At 42.9% G+C, this 8,790-nt stretch overlaps 1 pseudogene; it reads right to left on the bottom strand.

Moving 5' to 3' along the window:
* Positions 1 to 8,441: 8,441 nt before the first annotated feature.
* Positions 8,442 to 8,559, bottom strand: LOC134937715 (5S ribosomal RNA; annotated as a pseudogene).
* Positions 8,560 to 8,790: the final 231 nt, after the last annotated feature.

The raw sequence follows: 8,790 nt of genomic DNA, 5'->3' as shown, positions 1-8,790 counted from the left end.
TGGGAGGAATATGGCCATTGACATGCCTGGTGAAAATACCAAAAAAATCAGCTCTTCGGTGTGGAAGTATTTCAACAGAAATGCGGACAACATTTGTCAAGCCGTGTGTTGCCTTTGTCAAGCTGTAATAAGTAGGGGTAAGGACGTTAACCACCTCGGAACATCCTCCCTTATACGTCACCTGCAGCGCATTCATAATAAGTCAGTGACAAGTTCAAAAACTTTGGGCGACAGCGGAAGCAGTCCACTGACCAGTAAATCCCTTCCTCTTGTAACCAAGCTCACGCAAACCACCCCACCAACTCCCTCAGTGTCAATTTCCTCCTTCCCCAGGAATGCCAATAGTCCTGCAGGCCATGTCACTGGCAATTCTGACGAGTCCTCTCCTGCCTGGGATTCCTCCGATGCATCCTTGCGTGTAACGCCTACTGCTGCTGGCGCTGCAGTTGTTGCTGCTGGGAGTCGATGGTCATCCCAGAGGGGAAGTCGTAAGCCCACTTTTACGACTTCCACCAAGCAATTGACTGTCCAACAGTCCTTTGCGAGGACGATGAAATATCACAGCAGTCATCCTGTTGCAAAGCGGATAACTGAGACCTTGACAACTATGTTGGTGTTAGACGTGCGTCCGGTATCCGCCGTTAGTTCACAGGGAACTAGACAATTTCTTGAGGTAGTGTGCCCCCGTTACCAAATACCATCTAGGTTCCACTTCTCTAGGCAGGCGATACCGAGAATGTACACGGACGTCAGAAAAAGACTCACCAGTGTCCTAAAAAATGCAGTTGTACCCAATGTCCACTTAACCACGGACATGTGGACAAGTGGAGCAGGGCAGGGTCAGGACTATATGACTGTGACAGCCCACTGGGTAGATGTATGGACTCCCGCCGCAAGAACAGCAGCGGCGGCACCAGTAGCAGCATCTCGCAAACGCCAACTCTTTCCTAGGCAGGCTACGCTTTGTATCACCGGTTTCCAGAATACGCACACAGCTGAAAACCTCTTACGGCAACTGAGGAAGATCATCGCGGAATGGCTTACCCCAATTGGACTCTCCTGTGGATTTGTGGCATCGGACAACGCCAGCAATATTGTGTGTGCATTAAATATGGGCAAATTCCAGCACGTCCCATGTTTTGCACATACCTTGAATTTGGTGGTGCAGAATTATTTAAAAAACGAGAGGGGCGTGCAAGAGATGCTGTCGGTGGCCAGAAGAATTGCGGGACACTTTCGGCGTACAGGCACCACGTACAGAAGACTGGAGCACCACCAAAAACGCCTGAACCTGCCCTGCCATCATCTAAAGCAAGAAGTGGTAACGAGGTGGAATTCAACCCTATATATGCTTCAGAGGTTGGAGGAGCAGCAAAAGGCCATTCAAGCCTATACAATTGAGCACGATATAGGAGGTGGAATGCACCTGTCTCAAGCGCAGTGGAGAATGATTTCAACGTTGTGCAAGGTTCTGCTGCCCTTTGAACTTGCCACACGTGAAGTCAGTTCAGACACTGCCAGCCTGAGTCAGGTCATTCCCCTCATCAGGCTTTTGCAGAAGAAGCTGGAGACATTGAAGGAGGAGCTAACACACAGCGATTCCGCTAGGCATGTGGGACTTGTGGATGGAGCCCTTAATTCGCTTAACAAGGATTCACGGGTGGTCAATCTGTTGTAATCAGAGCACTACATTTTGGCCACCGTGCTCGATCCTAGATTTAAAACCTACCTTGGATCTCTCTTTCCGGCAGACACAAGTCTGCTGGGGTTCAAAGACCTGCTGGTGAGAAAATTGTCAAGTCAAGCGGAACGCGACCTGTCAACATCTCCTCCTTCACATTCTCCCGCAACTGGGGGTGCGAGGAAAAGGCTCAGAATTCCGAGCCTACCCGCTGGCGGTGATGCAGGGCAGTCTGGAGCGACTGCTGAAGCTGACATCTGGTCCGGACTGAAGGACCTGCCAATGATTACGGACATGTCGTCTACTGGCACTGCATATGATTCTCTCCCCATTGAAAGAATGGTGGAGGATTATATGAGTGACCGCATCCAAGTAGGCACGTCAGACAGTCCGTACTTATACTGGCAGGAAAAAGAGGCAATTTGGAGGCCCTTGCACAAACTGGCTTTATTCTACCTAAGTTGCCCTCCCACAAGTGTGTACTCCGAAAGATTGTTTAGTGCCGCCGCTCACCTTGTCAGCAATCGGCGTACGAGGTTACTTCCAGAAAATGTGGAGAAGATGATGTTCATTAAAATGAATTATAATCAATTCCTCCGTGGAGACATTGACCAGCAGCAATTGCCTCCACAAAGTACACAGGGAGCTGAGATGGTGGATTCCAGTGGGGACGAATTGATAATCTGTGAGGAGGGGGATGTACACGGTGATATATCGGAGGATGATGATGAGGTGGACATCTTGCCTCTGTAGAGCCAGTTTGTGCAAGGAGAGATTAATTGCTTCTTTTTTGGTGGGGGTCCAAACCAACCCGTCATTTCAGTCACAGTCGTGTGGCAGACCCTGTCACTGAAATGATGGGTTGGTTAAAGTGTGCATGTCCTGTTTATACAACATAAGGGTGGGTGGGAGGGCCCAAGGACAATTCCATCTTGCACCTCTTTTTTCTTTCATTTTTCTTTGCGTCATGTGCTGTTTGGGGAGTATTTTTTTGAAGGGCCATCCTGCGTGACACTGCAGTGCAACTCCTAGATGGGCCAGGTGTTTGTGTCGGCCACTAGGGTCGCTTATCTTACTCACACAGCTACCTCATTGCACCTCTTTTTTTCTTTGCGTCATGTGCTGTTTGGGGAGTGTTTTTTGGAAGGGCCATCCTGCGTGACACTGCAGTGCCACTCCTAGATGGGCCAGGTGTTTGTGTCGGCCACTAGGGTCGCTTATCTTACTCACACAGCTACCTCATTGCGCCTCTTTTTTTCTTTGCGTCATGTGCTGTTTGGGGAGTGTTTTTTGGAAGGGCCATCCTGCGTGACACTGCAGTGCCACTCCTAGATGGGCCAGGTGTTTGTGTCGGCCACTAGGGTCGCTTAGCTTACTCACACAGCTACCTCATTGCGCCTCTTTTTTTCTTTGCGTCATGTGCTGTTTGGGGAGTGTTTTTTGGAAGGGCCATCCTGCGTGACACTGCAGTGCCACTCCTAGATGGGCCAGGTGTTTGTGTCGGCCACTAGGGTCGCTTAGCTTAGTCATCCAGGGACCTCGGTGCAAATTTTAGGACTAAAAATAATATTGTGAGGTGTGAGGTGTTCAGAATAGACTGAAAATGAGTGGAAATTATGGTTTTTGAGGTTAATAATACTTTGGGATCAAAATGACCCCCAAATTCTATGATTTAAGCTGTTTTTTAGTGTTTTTTGAAAAAAACACCCGAATCCAAAACACACCCGAATCCGGCAAAAAAAATTTTGTGAGGTTTTGCCAAAACGCGGTCGAACCCAAAACACGGCCGCGGAACCGAACACAAAACCAAAACACAAAACCCGAAAAATTTCAAGTGCACATCTCTAATGCTTAGTTACCCTTGTTTATTTTTTTGTCCACTATCAGTATATTATTACATTGAGATGCAGTTACTATCCCAAAGGATAGAATCCCGGTGGTCGATATACCGATGTCGGAATCCCGAGGGATACCAGAAGCCCGGTGTCTAAATCCTGATGGAGGTCAGGATCCCGGTATCAAAAAGGTTTAGGCATTAGAAGGGGTATTGGGGTTAGGGTGCAGGGACAGGAAAGGTATGCTTATGCACCGAGGAGGATGTGTTAGGTTTAGTCACTTAGAAGGGGAGGTTAGGATTAGGCACCAAGCAGGGAGGGTTAGGTTTAGGCAGCAGGAAAAGGAGGATTAGGTGCCACCAGCGAGGGTTAGGGTTGGGCATCACCGGGGAGAGTTAGGTTTAGGCATGCAGAAGGGAGGGTTAGAGTAGGGGGCAGGGGAGGCTTAGGGTACTTTCCATGGAGCTGTTGGGATTCTGATGGTCAGGATGCCGCTGTCGGTATTCATATGCATATCATACTAAACCCTATTATTGGAATTATGCTTACAATCACATAACAGGTGTTTTGTTTTCCAGAAATACATATTTCTCTCATTTGTACTTGTTTACAGCAAAAATCCTTACAATACCATTAGTCTGTTTATTTCCATGTATAGTATTTTCTCATATGTAGTGGTGAAGCACAAGGAAATTATACTATATATATATATAATGATAACTTAAAAACATTCTTTTTCTAAAGGTACATCCTACAAAGGTCATTTCTGCCATTATAATTTATTGCTGTATAAATCTATAATGTGTTTGTACCAGGTCAGGCAACTGAAGAAAATCTGTGTCTTATAGAAATCAGTCTGAGGATCAAATCATGACTCTCAAATGGAGACCTAAGCACACATCAAACAGTCATATGGACTGTGTTATATATTGGGAATGACCTTACTTATGTAATAAAGTTTTGGAAGTAGTCCTGGCTAACTCTGTTGTTAATGTTTGTATGGAAAAATGACACTTGAAAGGCAAAACCCACCAGATGATTAAAGTGTGCTGATCTATTCCCTCTGTATTGAACTTATTATGAGCGGCATAAATATGAAATGAACCATTTAACCAGCACTTTGTAAGTTTAATCAAATCTCATGGGACTATAATGAAAAATGGATGGTTAAATTACTGCAGATAATCAACTCTCCAGGAGCAAAACATCTTACATAGAAAATTACAGCACTTAAGTTGAGTCCTAATGAATTAATATGTCCAATTTGCGGAAAAATAGTCAATTTGCAAAAAAACAGAAACTATTTAACCTTTGCAAAGGATATACATGTGGAGTTAAAGGGTTAATTGGAATTTACATACTGTATATAATATTGGAACAAAACTTTTGACTATTCGCTTTTTTATAGTCAGGCCATAACTAGTCAATATATTGAAAAATAACAACAATTGACAAATATATATATATATATATATATATATATTTATTCATAAACATATCTGTCTCAATTGCATGATAAGAAAATATCTATATTTCAAAAGACATAATTGTCCAATATGGTATACACATAATTTAATGCAGAAAATAGATATTACTATATTGTGCATGTGCACAAAGATTTGACCTTATGTTAAGCTGGCATTACACTAGACTAACTTTCATCCAACCATCAACTGTCCGTCTGCATACTTAAAAAAAATGTTTAAAAACTTTTGTATGCTATTTAGTTACTTTTTTGTTCAATAATAAAATGTGTTGTTGTTTTTATTGGTGAACTACAGGTCCCAGCATGGTCTGGCTGCCTAGGCAAGTGACAGATTGGCCTGGAACCAGGGACAGCTGGGACTTGTAGTTTTGTAGTTTAAAAAAAGTGTTGGGTTCTTCCCAATTTCTAACCAGCTTGGGCACTTTTCAGTCCAGTGCTGGTTACACCAAAATCAGGAGTAACTAGCATTGGACATTCCCAGTCTGGGCATCTGAAACTTTAGAGGGTGTCCCTGAAATGTGGGGGTCACCCCACCATGCCTCCAACCAGCTGCACACCAGTTGGTACCAGGGCTGGTTTCCCCAGGGTAGTTGGCCTTTAAAAACATGTGTTGGCCCCCACCTCTGGTTATACCCATGGCACCTCCTGTGATTTGGGTATTGGGGTAATGACATGGTTTATATAAAAGAAAAGCTATTTATTTTTTATGAACTACAGGTCCCATCATGGCCCAGCTGCCAATATGGCTCACAGGGCCTGCTTGCACCTGTTATTCACAAAGGATAAGTGCAATAAAATAGTTATCAATAACATGTTAATAATAAACACAGACACAAAGTATACTTTCAGTCATATTTTACTTCATACTTATATCATTCTTATAATTTTCTATTAATACCACTTTTTTAATTGCACTTTTAATGTGTATCATCCTTTAGATATAGCTTTTGCTTCCTAATATTCACTAACACTTTAGCCTCACACTGGTGTGCTGCCCTGGTGTGTCTAGCCCTTTCCAGTTTGTGGGGTGCTACACCCCGGTCTTAGACTCAATGTTAGGTACCCCCAGTACTCAGAGATGCCTTGGGGATTACCATACCTTTGCAAATGTATGCAACTGAGATATCTGAATGCTCTACCACAATGTAGTTATCAAATCCTGTTGCTGATGTCATCCTGTGTGCTGGGGGATACCAGTGTTTATTGTTCAGAATAACCCCTCCCTTTCATGCACCTGGATGACATTACTAATTGGATTAAGCAGTTACCAAACATCTTGTTTTTATTTCATACTTACCTGGTCTCCTCCTGAAGGAGACTACTTACTCTACCTGCTGCTCCCTAAGTAAAGTACATCTTAGCCAGAGGCTAGCTTATCACATTCCAGAACCACTCACTCAACCTTCATAAGCTTTCCTATCCAATTATATCCCCAATGTACAGTCCACACACATTCTCCATATTTTCTATTTCTTCACTTTCCCTTCCTTCTGACCCTGGTTCATCATTGCTGTAATGTGATATCATGCAGCCCACCAAGAACCTTTGCAATCCGGTGGACAACTATGCAATAGATAGCACCTATCCTTGTGTATCGATGCCTATTTCCCTATAGATTGTAAGCTTGAGAGCAGGGCCCTCCTACCTCTATGACTGTTTGTTATCACCCATTTTTTTATCATTGTGTACAATTGTAAAGCGCAACAGAATTTGCTGCGCTATATAAGAAACTGTTAATAAATAAATATATAAATAAATAAAACTGCTCTATCCATACTGAGCAGTTTCTCATATGCCATCTTTATAAAAAAATCATTCAGTTGGAGGATGAGTGTTAAGTTGGGGGGAAAATTACCAACTTTCCCTTAACACTGCTAGTTGGAATGACTTTTTTGTCCATTTTCCAGTGCATGAGAACAAACAATCAACTATTATTTGCTCCCATACACCAGCAGATTATTGTACCAACCAGGTTACTAGTTGACTAGTTGGATCAACAATTTACAGTATGTCTAGCTTTACAGTTGGCCCTCATCACCATGCCCCCACTTTTTCTACAGGGGTGCTGGGAGCAGTTGATCCCCAGCACTGTGTAGCTTTGGGGGGTGGGGTACGAGGACTGGCTATGCCTCATACATTCTCTTTTATTGTTTTTTTCTGTTAAGAAGCTAGACACTTCTTAATGCCGCTGTGTTGTCTATAATGTCTATATAAAAAGATTCCATACTGTCGGCACAGAACATATTGGGTGTGTTCCTCCACAACACAAGCAGAGGTGATAGAAATTATACCACTGCCTAATGCCAGTGGCTTGTGTAGTGTTATCTTCTGTTGGTGTAGTCCCAAAGAAGGTGCCTGGTGAATTGTTAGCTGATTCAGCTTCTCTCTTAGCCCACGTGGCTGTCCATTAATGACCCCATGCTTGTTGAAGTTTTTGTTGTGTCTGTGTAAGTGCTCATTGACACAAACAGACAGGGAGACCAGGAGGTGAGTTCAGCATGCTGCTTTCAACTTTTACTTAACTGCAAATGAACATAAAGCAACACACTTTTGCAGCAAGCTGCACAATAGCACTGAACTGCAAAACAGTGGTGAAAAATGATAGTGCAAGAATAACACAGAATGCACAGCAATTTGAATCTAGCATAGCCAGATTCCAATATCTAACAGTTCCATCCCCATGTAGACCTCTTAACCCATCTTACAAGTCCAGTCTTGGTGGCGCATATCTTACACGATAAGGATAGCAGTGGTCCTCATGAATGACCTATGAACTTGGAGCAGGAGCACTTAAGATGTCTGTAGACTTAACTGTGTCAGTGTTCACTTCAACATTATCATTGGGCTGGAACAATCGTGCAACTCTGGACAGGTCATCTGAACAATCCGCTGTGCCTACTGGTGTGGGTATTGACACCAGAGTTTCTGCAGAAGGTTTTTCTCCATCAATCGCAGGTGATCCATTATGGTCACATAGTTGATCCAGGTGCCTGTGCCACAGTACCTCCAGCTCAATTTCCACTATATATGACATTGGGCCTTTACATTGTTTACAGACAACAGACAAGAGAAAGACAAAATAACCTTGTGTGGAAGCACTCATTAATTGGATATAGAAAAGAATGTGAAAGGAATATATGGTTGAGGAGGGGACCCCTTTGAGTCCTACCTCAAAAAGATTAAAAATTAACTTTTATTGATTATCTTATTAAAATTCGCTTGGGTGAACAAAAAGTAAATAATAATATTACAATTGAATTTATCTAGATTGCCGTTGTACCAAATATGGTTCTAGATGTAATAGGTGAAAATGTAGATATAATTATGGTATAATTGTTTAAAAGAAACAGTATATATGGGTCACAGACCAATCGGAATATATGGTAAGCTTTGAGAAAACAAGAAGAAAGGATGAGATTGGATTTCCTGATAGGAAAAGGGCCCACAGCACCTAGTATTCCCTGGAGGTCTCCCATCCACGTACTGACCAGGCCATACCTGCTTAGCTTCCAAGATCGGACGTGATCGGGCGCATTCAGGATAGTATGGCCGTGGGCCAATTGTATCAGGAATTAAAGTGTTTGTTGGGTTAATTTGAAAAATTAAATGATCCACTAAGGAGTTCCAATCAATAGGACTGGTGTGATGATCGCTTAATGACTGTGGATAAATAAATAAATTGAAACCTGAAGGATGAATATAACTTAGGCATTAGGACCCAGAGGGAAAATATATATAGCTGAAATGTTATAGATTGCCACTTTGAGTGTCTCCACTATGGATGGACA

The sequence above is a fragment of the Pseudophryne corroboree genome, chromosome 6 (assembly GCF_028390025.1).
Source record: "Pseudophryne corroboree isolate aPseCor3 chromosome 6, aPseCor3.hap2, whole genome shotgun sequence".
Lineage (NCBI taxonomy): Eukaryota > Metazoa > Chordata > Amphibia > Anura > Myobatrachidae > Pseudophryne > Pseudophryne corroboree.
Note: the sequence above shows the minus strand (reverse complement) of the source record. Positions and strands in the feature narration are given on the sequence as shown.